Raw genomic sequence first — 14,925 nt, forward strand, 5'->3', positions numbered from 1 at the left:
AGTTGGTGCCATTGCAATCAACTAGAATGCATACTCTCTATATCTATTTAGTTGACTATGCTTGTGTTTTGTCTCTCTCGATAAAGGTATGTAGCTGCTTTTGGTATCTTGAACTGTATGCTTTCGGTAGCTTCGTAATACCAGCAGTGCAATTGAAACCTATTGGTACAGTTGAGAATTAGTCAAAGAGCAACACCATTCAGCTATCCAAATTTTATGCATCGTTTGATCTATGGCTACTCTTTTGAAAATTTGTACTAATTTTATGTGTCACTTAAAGTCTTAAACTTTACATGAACTAACATTTTTATTTCTCGCATCCTGGGTGCAAAAAATACAGTAATTCTTTGTACATGGGATTTGGAAAACCTGAAAAAGTTCCACCCTCGAGATTATCTTATTTTACTGATTGCCTCACATGTATTTGTTTTGGCTCTTTTTTTCACCTACCTTTTTAAATTTAGTTCTTACTCATAAGGATCGACAATGCAAATAGATCATATGAACCGATGGCCAGTTTACGAGTTGTAGAAAATGACCGCATACCAGAAGGATTACACAATTCGAGCTAAGAAGCGTTGTCACAATATACATTTTCAGGGTCCACAATTATGTGACTTTATGATATCTATATATCACCAGAATATGGGTACAAGTACACATCTATGCAAAATAAGATCATTATCACGAGTTGATGAGAAATTATAAGAAAACCAAGTATCTTTATTTATTTATTTTGGGAGAAAAGAATCATCCAAGTTTGTTTTAGCATTAATTGTTTAATGGTAGCTTAAGCTTTTTATAGTCCTTCACCTAATTTTTATACCTATACACACATAAGAGCATGTTTAAAGACTTTCCCTTAGTCTTAGATTTATTCCTTCTCAAAAATTATTGGCGCTACATTTGGTTTTTAAACGATCTCAGGGCTAAGCGATTAATTTTGTGCATTTTTTGCTTCTATCTTATAAATCTACACATTTATTATTGATCCTTTGTTGAGTTGAAATAATCTCAAAGACTTGATTATAATCTAAACATTAATTATAAATCTACTAATGAAGTAAAGGCATATGATGACTTGATGGACCAAAAGAGATAAGAATATACATGGGAAAAAAACAGGAGCTCTGAAAATTTAAGGTGTACCAAAATTTGGAGGAAGACTGAGGCGAGAACAAATACGGCTTAGAAGACAAAAAAGTGCAATGCAAGTCTATGACTTAAATAAAAAATTTATTTGCGCTGGATTTTTATAAATTTATAAATGTCCTATTAGTTTTAACGGTTTAGTGCTTATTAAATTTTTATAATATAATTTATTTTTAATGAAATTAATTTAAAAACATAGATCCACAAATTCATAAGTGAAAAATAAACCCGTGCGTAGCACGGGTGATAAACTAGTAGTATTAATGATGGAATTCACCATTGCATAGTAGCTACTATGCTTCCAATAGCAAAATAAAATGCCCTAGGATACGCCGTCTCTAAATAAATGGTCAATTAAAGTCAATTAAGTCAAATACCCTAGGATTAAAACACCTATTTAAACTCGCCGAGACTCCAGAGTTGAAAACCCTAACTCTCTCCGCTCTCTTTTCTCCTTCTCGTTGCGGCGATGGTGGCGTTCCTCTGAAGATGATGGCGGCGGCGTTGGTGGAAGATCCATATTTTCCTAGTTTAAACTGAATAAAAACTGAAGAGATTGGATTTTTACTTCAGCTCAAACTACGATCTGGATCTGTAACTCAAGATAGTCCATCATTGCCCTAGCTAACAGGTTAATCTGTTCTTGATTTCTTGAAATTAGTGTTTAAAATTATTGAATAGGCTTCTTTAATCTGGTCGACAGGATTTTTTTCAGTACCTGATTGACTCGTTCCCTTGAAGCAATATTAATTTGTTGCTATGGATAATCTATTTACAATCTCGTTTGCTCAATTGTTGCAGCTGAGAATACATTTATAGCATAAAAGACTGTAGATCTAGACCTTTCTGTGTATTTGATTCAATGAAATTGTTTGATTGAAATGCCGATGATGATTAAACATAGACCTGTAATGATAGCGGAGATGACCGCAAAATTATAACATCTAAGGGGCTGAGGCATATGATTTTTATAATTATTTCGACAGTTGTTGTACGTTGATGGCTTCATTTTGTTCAGTGAACATTGTTGTTGTAGCTAGGTTAATTCAATTCTAGTGGCATATTTTTTGGTGAAGCAATACAAATTGTTGCCCTCGCTATCCGGTGCCTCTTGTTATGTGGCATTTGGACGTTGGGTAACTACATTTTTCGTATGTTTTATTCTTTATAGAAGTCTTGCAAGGATGATTTATGAATATTTCACATGTCAGACTTCAGAGATTTTGGAAACAAGATCTATGAGAAGGCATTTCATTATTCTGAGCACACACTAATTGATTAGATAATTTCAAAGTGTGTGCATTAGTTCTTAGCTCTGGAGATTCTGTTTCCTTCGTGTAACCAATTGCTGTTTTCAAAATCAAAATTGAGTGTTGATCGAGAACTGTCTTTCAGTCTTTTTAATTCATATTGCAAATGCAGTTTTAGGGTTTTCGATTTGTGAATTGATTATTGATTTAGGGATTGCGGTGATGACTCCATAATATCAAGCTCAACAGACCGGATTGCAGGTTTTTCTCTGTCGAGGAAATATTTGAGCAATCTCTTCTTAGTTTATCATTTCTCGATCTGTTTTTACAAATCTTGATTTATTTTTTTTTGTTCTTTTATGGGGAAATTTATATAAGATCGCAATGAGGATAACAAGCTCCCTCTTCTGATACAAACCTGAGGACGATTGCTGGCTGAATCGAACCTAATACAATTGCCACTACTGAGTTATCTTATAAATTCCCCCGAATTTTCTGTGGTTTTTCTCGGTTCAGTTTCTTTTGATCCTCAATTATACAGATGAGGATGAATGGTAAATACCATAATCCCACACTTGATCTGAGGAATCTGTTTCCCTTGAGGTTAAATAATGCCCTTCTGAATCTGTCATCTATTTTCGACAGTAGATTGTTTTTTTTTTAATCATTTAGTAGTCCATTCTGTTTTTTTATCTTTTTCTTTTGGCATTGAGATTGGATTTACTTTGTGTCATCAAGTGATGAAATGTGAAAGTTATAATCTTAGGACACCTTCCTACACAGTGTAAGCCAATGCTGTGAATGAGAAAAACATATCTATTCTGATGATGATGATGATTTATAAATAAGTCCATTCTTTTTCTGTGAATGTACAAATGGTGTTTTTGCAACTGTACATGTCTCTGGTATTGTACAAATGCTATGATGGTACTGTCGCATGCCTCTAAAGGCTTAATTATTTGGTGTTAAAACTGGCAGTCTTTTTGGAGTGGCTGACCAGGCGTAAAATGAAGAACCTTTTTGGGCATGGTGACCACATCAAAGCTATTTGACCCAAGAAAAAAGTATTAAATGTGAGTGCAGTTTTGAATGCGTGTGAATTTGATTGTGGCGTGCGTAAGTTCTTAGCTCTGGAGTTTCTGTTTTCTTCCTAGTTTAAACATTTGCTGTTTTCAAAATCAAAATTGAGTCTTTTTAGGAAACCATCTTTTAGTCTTTTTAATTCATATTGCAATTTCAGTTTTAGGGTTTTTGATTTGTGAAATGATTATCGATCTAGGGATTGCGGTGATGACTCCATAATATCAAGCTCAACAGACCGGATTGCAGGTTTTTCTCTGTCGAGGAAATATTTGCATGTCGATAACCCGCTGATCTGAGCAATCTCTTCTTAGTTTATCAATTCTCAATCTGTTTTACAAATCTTGATTTTTTTTCTTTCTCTTTTATGGGGAAATTTAAATAAAGCTCCCTCTTCTGAAACAAAGCTGAGTACAACTGCTGGCTGAATCGAACCTAATACAATTGCCACTACTGAGTTGTCTTATAAATTCCCCCGAATTTTTTCTATGGTTTTATTGGTTTTATTGAGGATGAATGTTAAATAATATAATCCAACACTTGATCTGAGGAATTTGTTTCCCTTGAGGTTAAATAGTGAACTTCTGAATCTGTCAATTTTGACATTAGGGATTGATTTTTGGATTTTTTTTTTAATCTTTTAGTATTCCACACTATTTTTTTTTCTTCTTCCGTGTCATGAATTGTGAAAGTTATAATCATTGGCAATGCTGTGAATGAGAAACACATTTTTTCGTTTTTGTTTCTGCAACTATGTTAGGTTATTGTACAGATGGCTCATAAAAGGCTATGAAGGTCCATCCTGCTTGCACATATGGCCCATGCGATGGTTGCAATTTCCTACAGTTTTCATCTTCTTTCTAAATAATGATGGTCTTTTTACTTCTTTTTTTCAAAAAAAAAATTTGGTTTGTTGTTGATTGTTTATGATGATAAATCTAAGGCTAGTTTCTCAAGAACATTCGCAGTTGCCGATTAAGAGCTTTCGCCTTTCGCCGGGCTTGAGAGTTAATGCTGCTTTATTCCTTCCTTGGATGTCTGAAACATGTTGCCAAACTTTTCTTTGTACTTCTCTTCCTTGTATTTTCTTGAATATCTGTTGCCTTCTTTTTATTGTATTTGTTCTTCTAATCCAGTAGTCTAAACCTCGTCTGATGGATAAATTGTCAGAACCTTTTTGTTGTTCTTGCCTAATTCATTGGTGTTCTCCTCATGTTTTAAGAATGATTTTTCTAGAAGTTAGGGTTTTGTTTATGTTTCTGAAGAGATTGGATTTTCACTTCAGCTCAAACTACGATCTGGATCTGTAACTCAAGATAGTCCATCATTGCCCTAGCTAACAGGTTAATCTGTTCTTGATTCCTTGAAATTAGTGTTTAAAATTACTGAATAGGCTTCTTTAATCTGGTCGACAGGATTTTTTTCAGTACCTGATTGACTCGTTCCCTTGAAGCAATATTAATTTGTTGCTATGGATAATCTATTTACAATCTCGTTTGCTCAATTGTTGCAGCTGAGAATACATTTATAGCATAAAAGACTGTAGATCTAGACCTTTCTGTGTATTTGATTCAATGAAATTGTTTGATTGAAATGCCGATGATGATTAAACATAGACCTGTAATGATAGCGGAGATGACCGCAAAATTATAACATCTAAGGGGCTGAGGCATATGATTTTTATAATTATTTCGACAGTTGTTGTACGTTGATGGCTTCATTTTGTTCAGTGAACATTGTTGTTGTAGCTAGGTTAATTCAATTCTAGTGGCATATTTTTTGGTGAAGCAATAAAAATTGTTGCCCTCGCTATCCGGTGCTTCTTGTTATGTGGCATTTGGACGTTGGGTAACTACATTTTTCGTATGTTTTTTTTTTTTAATGTTAGTCTTGCATGGATGGTTTATGAACATTTCACATGTCAGACTTCAGAGATTTTGGAAACAAGAGAAGGCATTTCATTATTCTGAGCAGACACTAGTGAATTAGATGTATTGTTGGTTCAGAAATTTGATTGATTCTGGAAAGGGCGAGTCCCATTGAATGTGAGTGTGTGGTTTTGGATGACTGTGAATTTAATTCGTGTTATCAAGTGATGAAATGTTAAAGTTATAATCTCAGGACACCTTCCTACACAGTGTAAGCCAATGCTGTGGATGAGAAAAACATTTCTATTCTGATGATGATTTTTATATAATAAGTCTATTACTGTTTTGCTTTTGTTTTTGCACATGTCTCAAAAGGGTTAGTTATTGGGTGTTTAAACGGGCAGTCATTAGTTCTCGGCTCTGGAGTTTCTGTCCTTCCTAGTTTAAACAATTGGTGTTTTCAAAATCAAAATTGAATCTTTGTTAGGATTTTTGATTTGTGAATTGATTATTGATTTAGAGATTGCTGTGATGACTCCATAATATCAAGCTCAACAGACCGGATTGCAGGTTTTTCTCTGTCGAGGAAACATTTGCGTGTCGATAACCCGCTGATCTGAGCAATCTCTTCTTAGTTTATCAATTTTATCAATTCTCTGTTTTTACAAATCTTGATTTTCCTTTCTTTGTTTTGTTATTTTATGGGGAAATTTTAATAAGATGGCAATGAGGATAACAAGCTCCCTCTTCTGAAACAAAGCTGAGGACAACCGCTGGCTGAATCGAACCTAATACAATCGCCACTACTGAGTTATCTTGTAAATTCCCCCGAATTTTCTATGGTTTTATTGATTTAATTTCTTTTGATAGTCAAATTATACAGATGAGGGTGAATTTTACATTTTCTGATAAATCAAAAAATGGACCTTGTGGTTTTTCCAAATTTAGTTTGTAGTTAACTGTTTATGATGAAAAATCCAAGGCTTGTTTCTCAAGAACATGCGCAGTTGCCAACTAAGAGCTTTCGCCTATCGCCGGGTTTGAGAGCTAATGCTGCTTTATACCTTCCTTGGATGTCTGAAACATGTTGATGAACTTCTCTTTGTAATTCTTCCTTGTATTTTCTTGAATCTTTATTGCCTTTTTTTTATCCCAATTGATCTATTTAATCCAGCTTTATCAGAGTCAGACATACTGCTATTCAGAGTGTTGCTGATTATACGCCCTTAATTTTTTTTGTTGTTGGATTTGATTTTCATATTCAATGCATATTTAGATGAAGTTAAAAGGGTTGATAATGATAAATTTTTATATCTTAGTGGATTTCAGTGAGTATTTTATCAATTATCTGAATGTCACACACTTGAGCTGAAATCTTGGCTTATGGATCTACTTTCAGAACTTATTTTTTGTTCTTGCCTAAATCATTATTGTTTTCTTTTATTTTAAGATTAATTTCCCTCAATTTTCTGGCTTAGTTTATGTTTCTTTTGATCAAGGGGTTTTCAGAATCTTAACATGGCCCTAATTTATATTATACTCCCAAAACTGCCTTGGTTTCTGTTTTTGGTGATGTGACATTTGCATTGAAGGTTGGCAATAATAAAAACTGATTCTCCATGCCTATCATAATTTCAGTTTTGAATAAGGCCTCGAACAAGTTGATACGTTTCCTTTTATTGCATTTTTCTGTTCAAATGTTTCATGATTTATATTATTTATACTACATTACGTATGTCCGAGTGGTTAAGATGACAGACTTGAAATCTGCTGGGCTTCACCCGTGCAGGTTTATGATTTTTAAGTGCTAACTTTATTTTAGTTTACACTAGATTTCTCCGGTTTCATTTTCTGTTTATGGTGTTGGATTTATGTTGTAGTTGCCAATTTGCGGAGCAAAGTCGTCCAAATTAATAATGATGTTCCATTTGCATTGAAGGTTGGCAATAATAATAATCGATTCTCCGTGCCTACCAAAGTTTCAGTTTTGAATAAGGCCTCGAACAAGTTGATACATTTCTTTTTACTGCAGTTTTTTGCTCACTCTCTTCATGAATCGATTTCTCATGCATTTCCTTATATTGATTATTATTACATTTGAGTACCAAAAGTCGATATGTCCGAGTGGTTAAGGAGACAGACTTGAAATCTGTTGGGCTTCGCCCGCGCAGGTTCGAACCCTGCTGTCGACGAACTCATAATTTTTAGCTGATAGCTTATAATTTTCTCTGTAGTTGATTGTTTTGTTGGTTTATGTTTAGGAATTTTATAAATTTCTTGAAAGATGGGAATTTTATAAATTGCTCCAAAGAACATTGAGGAAGATTGAATGCACTGTGTTTTTGTTTGTCATCTAGACTAATGCTGGCTCGTCTTTCCAAGTTTTTGTGGTTTCAAATTTAAGCTAATGTGTGGCCTTCGGTTCTTTCAGCAGATCTTGGTAAGTTTAGTTTTAAAACCCGATTTACAATGAGTTACTTGGTATTGCTTATCCTCAAACAGAGGGGTTTCAGTTAAAGGATGATTCATATCCTTTGCTTGCCTGTTGCAAGGGATATGAATCAGTTTGATCTTCTTTGTCTGATAAATGGAAGGAAGGAATTTATGCTTTTTCAAAATTTAGTTTGTTGTTGATTGTTTGTGATGATAAATCTAAGGCTTGTTTCTCAAGAATAGTCATAGTTGCCGACCAAGAACTTTCATCTTTCACCGGGCTTTATTCCTTCCTTGGATGTCTGAAACATTTTGATGGACTTTCTTTGTTTGTTGTATATGCCTGAAAATTAGAGTTTCGCTAATGACAATAAATGTTACTATATATTAGCGATTTTAGTGAGATTTTATCAATGATCTGAATGTTACTCGCACTTGAGCCTAAATCTGGTCTTGTGGATCTATTTTCAGAACTTATTTGTTGTTGTTGCCTAAATCATTCACCTTCTCCTTGTGTTTTAAGATTTTCTTTTGATTACGTAGCTTTTAGATATTCTTTAACTGAACACGAACTGATACTCCCAAAGCATCCCCTCCCTTTAAATGCATTTTTTGGTGGGTCTCATGGCTTTCATGTGAGACTTATCATTCCCGAAAATGTGTATGAGTAAGTTTTATACGACAATCATGGAACCCACGGCAAAACCATATCTCATATGAGGGGTCGTTTTGAGTGTTTTAAATTGGTGCTTTAAAGAATTTTCCACAAGTTGATGCATATTTTTGGTAGTCTACAATGTGCCTAAAATTTTGTTAGTTTTGGAAGATTAGTTATCTTTTTAAATTTTGCTTATTTCGAGTCTATGCCTTGTGCCTGAGAATGATAAGGTGGAGGTGATGATCCTTTCCCCAGCTGATCGACCAACATTATAATGTGCGTTTTGTTTAATTCTCTTTCTTAACAGAAGAGGTTTTCCAGTATTCTACATGATAGTTGCCGTTTCTCGCAGTCTGGTAACAAGTATTTCTTACATTAAAACCACTTGATTTATTTTATTGAGGGAACCTCAAGGAAAGCTAGGATATGCAATAAAATTGAAATTCATTAGCAAACATAAACCTAAACCCACATATACACATAACAAAACGATTATTACCTGCAAATCGAACTAGGGTTGATGTGGTTCAACCGATTTTTTGAAAGGGGATCTGAAGCTGATTCTGATGACTTTGTGCTCTTGATAAAGAAGAAGTTAGTTGAATAAGAGACTAGGGTTTGCTTTTGAATCTGAGATGGGATCTTGAGAAGTGAAGAGATTGATGGTGGTCCTGTGATGGTAGTTATAAGGGTTTGAAGTCGTTGAACCAGGGTTCTTCAGAGCTGCAGCTCGAAAAAGAAAGAATGAAAAAACAAAATGTGGCTGAAAATTCTAAGGAAAGATAAGGCGGATAAGGCTGAAGGGGTGGGGAAAAAAAACAAGGAGGACTTGACCAAACTTTGACTTGGGCGTAAAAACAAGTCAAAGTGTACCCAACCACATGCGTGCTACGCATGCACGGAAACTAGCGGTTGCTATTCGCAACAGAAATTTCGCTGTTGCGAAATATTAGCAACGAAAATTTCACAACGGCGCCAGTGCTGTTGCTAATCTGGGTTGCTAAAACCTTAAAATGGTGTAGTGATAAGACAGACCAGACTATCATCAAGATGTGTAGGTATTACCTTATGTATCCAAAATGACTATCATCAAGATGTGTTGGTATTACCTTATGTATCGATGAGCTGGAGAATTTGCCATATTCATTTTTGTTTGGTTCCACTGTCTTCTTTGGTATCCATTTCCATGAGTTGTTAGTCTTCAGATCGTCTTTTCTTTTGTGATTACTACTCTTTGAGATCCCTTATTAGGATTCTTATGAAAACTCGTTGACCTTAGATAATCATAGTTAGGTATGATTTCTTTCGGAAAAAGGTTTCATGTTACAATATTGACTAGAAGTTGTTTTCTCGGAGCTTGAACAAGGTGATTGTTGACAATCTCTTACAACGACCTTTAATTCCACAATGAAAACATCGTCTGTAATGATGTTTATGATGTTGTGCAAAACTCTGATGTCTGTAGTTCGTCATAGGATCATCAGAGAATACAAACGCTCTTTTAGAAGATGAAAATTTCTTTCGAGAGCCTTCGATGTCATTCTTCTTTCTTTTTGAGGGAAGATCAAATCAGATTTTATGGATTTATCCGGGGAGGATATAACCAGTTGATATTTTGAAATCAAGGAATGCTTTTCATCTTTTAGCCTTTTGACACGTTCGGAAACTGTCTTTATCTCAGAATCATATGAGATCTTTAAGGCATTGTATTTGTATGCTACTGTTTGTCTTAAGATCTCAGTCATCTTTTCTTGATCTATGCTTTTACTTAGTTTCTCTTCCAAGAATTGTATCTTTGAAGAAGATGTGATCTTGAGAGAGCCTAAATCAGCTTTTAGGGTATTTAGATCAATAATGAGTTAATCAGTTTCATCTTTCATGCGACACAAGTCTTTTATAAGCTTTCCTTCTCTTCCTAATGCAAGAGTAAGTTCAGTTGCACATGAGAGAAATTGTTCACTTAGTTCATTTAGCGGTGATGTTTTTATATTCACACAATAAATATCTTCTTTATCATTATGAAAAGATTTTTCAGAATCTGAATTATCAATTGTGAATACAGGGCTTAACTTAACCTCTTCTTGAGAGCGTACCTACATATTTTCAAAAGAGCAAGTAGAACTTGTGGAAGAAGCCCCTTTTAAACATTTGCAAAAATTAAACCCATGAAGAAACTTGTCCAAATCTTTTGATACGTTAACTGAGTCTGTTTCTTTTTTACTTTTCCACCTGTAGACTCATATCTTATAGGTTGTATCGCACCAAACACAAATTGTTAGATCTTTTCGTGTTTGCCAGATCTGATACCAATTAAAAAAAAATGATGGTAGCTAAATACACCACAATCTTTTTGTTTCAACCTACCGAATGTGATCGTCTATAGACAGAGTCGAGACAATGAAACAATTCGGTTCACACTTCGTGTGATTGTTTATGGATACAAAATCGAGAGAATACAACAACAAGATAACTTGTGTGCTTGACTATGGATACAAGATCAAGACAATACGACAACAAAGTGTGTTACTTGATCATAGGTTCGGTAATAACCAAATTCTATAGGATCACTATCAAGTATTGCGGAGTTAACGTAAAGTGCAATTTACTTTAATTATAATAAAAAATTATAATGCGGAAAAGTAAAGTAAATGGCACAACAAAATTTTGTTAACGAGGAAACTGCAAACGCAGAAAAACCCCGGGACCTAGTCCAGTTTTGAATACTCACAGAATTAAGCCGTTATACAAAATATATTACCAACTTCGTATAGTTGAGACCAAGCAGACTCCCCCTAGATACTTAGTTACCTCAGTATCCCTGTGCCTTTGACTTCTAGAGTCACGCACGTGAATAACAATTCCTTTGGATCGTATTCCAAACAACAAAGGAAGAATCTGTTTGGTTACCACTCTAATCAATCTTGCTACAAGATATATATAATTTTTTGACAAAGTCTCTTCCGTTTAATCTAATAAACTCCTTTGTCTGGTTAGATCAATCTAACTTTAACCACCGAAATAGTCAAGTATAGATTCACACTTAATCAATATAGATCTCAAAGAGATATATAGAGAATGTCGATCTTACGCAACTAATAATCTATCATATCTATCAAAGATAAATCGATTTTAGTTGGATCCCATCCGATCAAGGTTTGTGCGAAAAATTCACAAGATACGAAAACTAATAAGAAATCTTCTTCGTCTTCAAATGTTCTTTTATCTTCAAAACCTGCACAACACCACTTGAATCTCTTGTGATTAATCGCGCACAGAACGAAGTTTTTTTAACAATGGATTATCACAAGATTTCTTAAGATCTAACAACAGTTCTAAAGATCTTGTCGATACTTTGATCTATTCTGAGTGAATTATATCAGAAGTGAAGATTCTCAAGCATAGACAAACTAGGTACAATCAAAGTTTCAACAACCGTTAGTAAATCAAATCAAGTCGAAAAATAATAACACTACAATTATCTATTTTCTCACCAACGGTACTCGTTGAGCTTCTTGATCCCATAGAAGTCTATAGAAACGAGCGTTTGTAAGAGGTTTCACCTAATTAGGATACTTTCCTCTCCGAATAGACGACTCCGCCAGAAACCACAAGAAATGAAGTTTTCCTGGCTCTTAAGATGGTTCGCTAGAAATGAAAACTTAGGTATTTATAGACCATGGATGTTTGGACACCAAGGAATTTCCAAAAATGAAATTATTCTCAAGATACACAATGAAATCCGAAATTCGGTTTTCTTAATTCCAATAAATGCTTGTCTAATATTTCTGAAATCTCTCAATAGAAAATCTCCAATTAGTAAATGCACATTACTATTTTTTTTTATTTTCTAGAGCTATGCATTAATTGCTGGTAATTAAAGCATATAAAACTAAAAACCTAACTAAAAGATTCTTAATTTATTACGACACAGAATCACTTTGAATACCAAGAAATATCTTTGAACAATAAATGATAAGAGTTACTGCTCATGTTCAAAGTATGTTGACATCTTTTCACTGCAAATCCTTATTTCATATTTACATGGATTTGCTTTCTTAGAATCAGTTATACCACACTTCTAAACAAGTTTAGAATTGGTTTGCCAATATTGCAAGACTATTATGTGATTGGTTATACTAAAGCACAATGGTTAGTTGTGATCGGTTCTTCCAAGTCACATACATGGGTTCGGATCGGTTATACCAATCGCTAGGATCGGTTATACCTAAATATGGTATCTGCTTGTGATCGGTCACACCAGTCACTAGGATCGATTGCATCAGTTACAAGGATCGGTTCCATATACACATGGTATCTACTTGTGATCGGTCACAACAGTTACTAGGACCGGTTACACCAATTACAAGGATCGGTCACACACCACTTATGATAATCACACCAATTACTAGGATCGGTCACACCAATTACAAGGATCGATCATACCATCATACGGTGATTACTTAGGATCGGTTACCAATTACCAAGACTGATCATACCAAATCATAAATCTAGGCATCATGATCAGTTATACTAAGATACATAAACTGAGTTAAGATTGCCAACTCACACATATTGATCATCCAAAGATATGCAATGAATAGTCGGACCAATATATAAGCCTATTGATTTCCCTTTTGATTCACGAAACAAGTTCATGAATGTACGTACTTCCTTTAAACAGATGTAAAACATTGTTTCCTATAATGAAATCTTCTCCATAACCCATACACATAATCATAACACTATATACAAGATTATGTCGATGTCGTATCTACGAAGTTCAAAAGATAAGCGTTATACTTCGTTGTCTAATTCCTTAATACTATGATCATACTATTATGATCGTGTCACATCACTAGAGTATCATATACAATATAAACAGTATATACAGCTTTGCAGTTATGTTTTCAATATAGCACGACTTGAAAGATATGTTAAGAATGAACAATTCAAGTCAATATTACTAACCTCAAGTGGAAGGATGATGTTTTCGTTGTAGTTCGTTACTTCTTCACATTCTTCAGGTCTTCGGAGTAATACTTGTATGTCTCAACATTCCTAGACTTTCTAGTCTAACCTAAACGAAGTTGACTCTAGTATTTAATCAAGCGACTCTAGATGAGTTTTGATACTAAAACATGACAACCAAACTTGACATACCAATGCTTGGTGAGTTCAACCTAGATATGCTCTAACACATGTACTTAAATCTACTTACATGTCTGTTCTCTGAATATATTCTCCATCCTATTTGACGATGATTGTCTTATTTTTTGTAAGGCTTCTCATACTAAGGCTAATAATCTCATGAGCCTCGTTAGTGACTTCAGCCAATGTTCTAACAAGGTCATATTATAATAAGCAAGTGCATCCTAATAATTGTTTTTCTCTTGTAAGAACCCAAGGGGTTAAGAAGATTGGGCATGATGAAAATACATAGGAATCTCTTTTTTCATTAATGGGCCTAGAAATGGTTCCTTCAATCATCTTGTAAATCATTTTGACAAGAAAGTGGTGAATTAGAAAGATAAGCAACTTACTCAATCCGGTACACATGTTCTAGTTTAACATATCTTTAAATCATCCCCTATTTATCACATGAACACTTTCTTGATTCCTAACAACATTGTCATGGAGAAGTCTCAAAGGGTCTTCTGGTGGGGAAAAAATATCTCAGGGCACTTATATGAAACCGCGGAAAAGAATTTTCCCTAGTAAAGCCTCATGGGTTTTAGTCTTTAGCAATCTTAAGCATTTATATGTTGCTTTGTTGGCTAAAGCTGCTTGAAGACTTATTCATTGTCTGAAGGGGTTGTGGGTCACAATTCTTAAGTGTAAGTACTTCAAGAATTTTCATCCCCTTAAACTCCTTGATCTTGAGGAGTATTTGCTCTGGCCTTGTGATAACTAAAAAAAAAACTCCATCTGGGAAGTTAGAAATCGCAAAGATATTTATGCCTTTACAGATGATTGGGTTGAGAAGATATTTGCCTCTTTATGAAAGCAGTACTCAGTAGCAGAGCCAAAAACTTCACTAAGGGGAAGCAAAATCCTACCAGGGGTGCAAGAAAGCAAACACACAGGCTTGAAAGTTCCTTAGAAAAATGAGGCTTGGAAGCCAGTTAGATTAGATAAGCAACTTCAAACCCTTGCTTTCAACTGCATCTTCCCCTGGCGGCACCCCAACCCTAATTTTATTGTTGCTAATTGACCATTGGATGGATTCTCATATATATATAATCACTAATTCAACTTCACGAGGCAACCATCTCAACGAAAAAAAAAATTATATTGCACCTTAACAAGCTCCGCGAGCATCACAAACACGTTATGATGTCAATTATGTTATTTATGCCGTTATCAGCGAAAATCAACTATAGATATCAAAAACACGTACATAATTTTGTAATGAAGTAAAGTACAAAACCCAAACGCATGTAATATATGAAAACAGGATCATCAAAAGGGTATTTTCTAAATCATA

General features: G+C 34.5%; 16 non-coding genes and 6 pseudogenes across 16 annotated transcripts; all 22 read left to right on the forward strand.

Annotated features, from left to right (window-relative positions):
- The first annotated feature begins 2,032 nt into the window (after nucleotides 1–2,032).
- On the forward strand, nucleotides 2,033–2,114 carry LOC113329299. Its single transcript, XR_003349812.1, has one exon. It is a non-coding gene; the product is annotated as a small nucleolar RNA SNORD25 (small nucleolar RNA).
- A 37-nt stretch (nucleotides 2,115–2,151) lies between these two features.
- Nucleotides 2,152–2,300, forward strand: LOC113329291. The gene has a single exon (XR_003349806.1). It is a non-coding gene; the product is annotated as a small nucleolar RNA snoR136 (small nucleolar RNA).
- A 25-nt stretch (nucleotides 2,301–2,325) lies between these two features.
- On the forward strand, nucleotides 2,326–2,421 carry LOC113329318. The gene has a single exon (XR_003349826.1). It is a non-coding gene; the product is annotated as a small nucleolar RNA R64/Z200 family (small nucleolar RNA).
- Nucleotides 2,422–2,614: 193 nt separating this feature from the next.
- Nucleotides 2,615–2,696, forward strand: LOC113329345 (annotated as a pseudogene).
- Nucleotides 2,697–2,776: 80 nt separating this feature from the next.
- LOC113329297 lies at nucleotides 2,777–2,874 on the forward strand. Its single transcript, XR_003349811.1, has one exon. It is a non-coding gene; the product is annotated as a small nucleolar RNA R30/Z108 (small nucleolar RNA).
- A 66-nt stretch (nucleotides 2,875–2,940) lies between these two features.
- LOC113329347 lies at nucleotides 2,941–3,031 on the forward strand. Its single transcript, XR_003349848.1, has one exon. It is a non-coding gene; the product is annotated as a small nucleolar RNA snoR31 (small nucleolar RNA).
- A 100-nt stretch (nucleotides 3,032–3,131) lies between these two features.
- Nucleotides 3,132–3,234, forward strand: LOC113329334 (annotated as a pseudogene).
- A 448-nt stretch (nucleotides 3,235–3,682) lies between these two features.
- On the forward strand, nucleotides 3,683–3,787 carry LOC113329342. Its single transcript, XR_003349844.1, has one exon. It is a non-coding gene; the product is annotated as a small nucleolar RNA Z107/R87 (small nucleolar RNA).
- A 201-nt stretch (nucleotides 3,788–3,988) lies between these two features.
- Nucleotides 3,989–4,076, forward strand: LOC113329348. Its single transcript, XR_003349849.1, has one exon. It is a non-coding gene; the product is annotated as a small nucleolar RNA snoR31 (small nucleolar RNA).
- Nucleotides 4,077–4,403: 327 nt separating this feature from the next.
- Nucleotides 4,404–4,528, forward strand: LOC113329331. Its single transcript, XR_003349837.1, has one exon. It is a non-coding gene; the product is annotated as a small nucleolar RNA SNORD14 (small nucleolar RNA).
- A 546-nt stretch (nucleotides 4,529–5,074) lies between these two features.
- Nucleotides 5,075–5,156, forward strand: LOC113329300. The gene has a single exon (XR_003349813.1). It is a non-coding gene; the product is annotated as a small nucleolar RNA SNORD25 (small nucleolar RNA).
- A 37-nt stretch (nucleotides 5,157–5,193) lies between these two features.
- On the forward strand, nucleotides 5,194–5,342 carry LOC113329290. Its single transcript, XR_003349805.1, has one exon. It is a non-coding gene; the product is annotated as a small nucleolar RNA snoR136 (small nucleolar RNA).
- Nucleotides 5,343–5,369: 27 nt separating this feature from the next.
- Nucleotides 5,370–5,458, forward strand: LOC113329320 (annotated as a pseudogene).
- A 108-nt stretch (nucleotides 5,459–5,566) lies between these two features.
- Nucleotides 5,567–5,669, forward strand: LOC113329333 (annotated as a pseudogene).
- Nucleotides 5,670–5,871: 202 nt separating this feature from the next.
- On the forward strand, nucleotides 5,872–5,976 carry LOC113329344. Its single transcript, XR_003349846.1, has one exon. It is a non-coding gene; the product is annotated as a small nucleolar RNA Z107/R87 (small nucleolar RNA).
- A 90-nt stretch (nucleotides 5,977–6,066) lies between these two features.
- On the forward strand, nucleotides 6,067–6,164 carry LOC113329294. The gene has a single exon (XR_003349810.1). It is a non-coding gene; the product is annotated as a small nucleolar RNA R30/Z108 (small nucleolar RNA).
- A 146-nt stretch (nucleotides 6,165–6,310) lies between these two features.
- LOC113329319 lies at nucleotides 6,311–6,435 on the forward strand. The gene has a single exon (XR_003349828.1). It is a non-coding gene; the product is annotated as a small nucleolar RNA SNORD14 (small nucleolar RNA).
- A 203-nt stretch (nucleotides 6,436–6,638) lies between these two features.
- Nucleotides 6,639–6,727, forward strand: LOC113329329 (annotated as a pseudogene).
- Nucleotides 6,728–6,898: 171 nt separating this feature from the next.
- Nucleotides 6,899–7,021, forward strand: LOC113329326. Its single transcript, XR_003349833.1, has one exon. It is a non-coding gene; the product is annotated as a small nucleolar RNA snoR86 (small nucleolar RNA).
- Nucleotides 7,022–7,243: 222 nt separating this feature from the next.
- On the forward strand, nucleotides 7,244–7,368 carry LOC113329324. Its single transcript, XR_003349832.1, has one exon. It is a non-coding gene; the product is annotated as a small nucleolar RNA snoR86 (small nucleolar RNA).
- Nucleotides 7,369–7,460: 92 nt separating this feature from the next.
- TRNAS-UGA lies at nucleotides 7,461–7,542 on the forward strand. The gene has a single exon. It is a non-coding gene; the product is annotated as a tRNA-Ser (tRNA).
- A 1,129-nt stretch (nucleotides 7,543–8,671) lies between these two features.
- LOC113329315 lies at nucleotides 8,672–8,770 on the forward strand (annotated as a pseudogene).
- Nucleotides 8,771–14,925: the final 6,155 nt, after the last annotated feature.

The sequence above is a fragment of the Papaver somniferum genome, unplaced genomic scaffold (assembly GCF_003573695.1).
Source record: "Papaver somniferum cultivar HN1 unplaced genomic scaffold, ASM357369v1 unplaced-scaffold_115, whole genome shotgun sequence".
NCBI classification, from domain to species: Eukaryota; Viridiplantae; Streptophyta; class Magnoliopsida; order Ranunculales; family Papaveraceae; genus Papaver; species Papaver somniferum.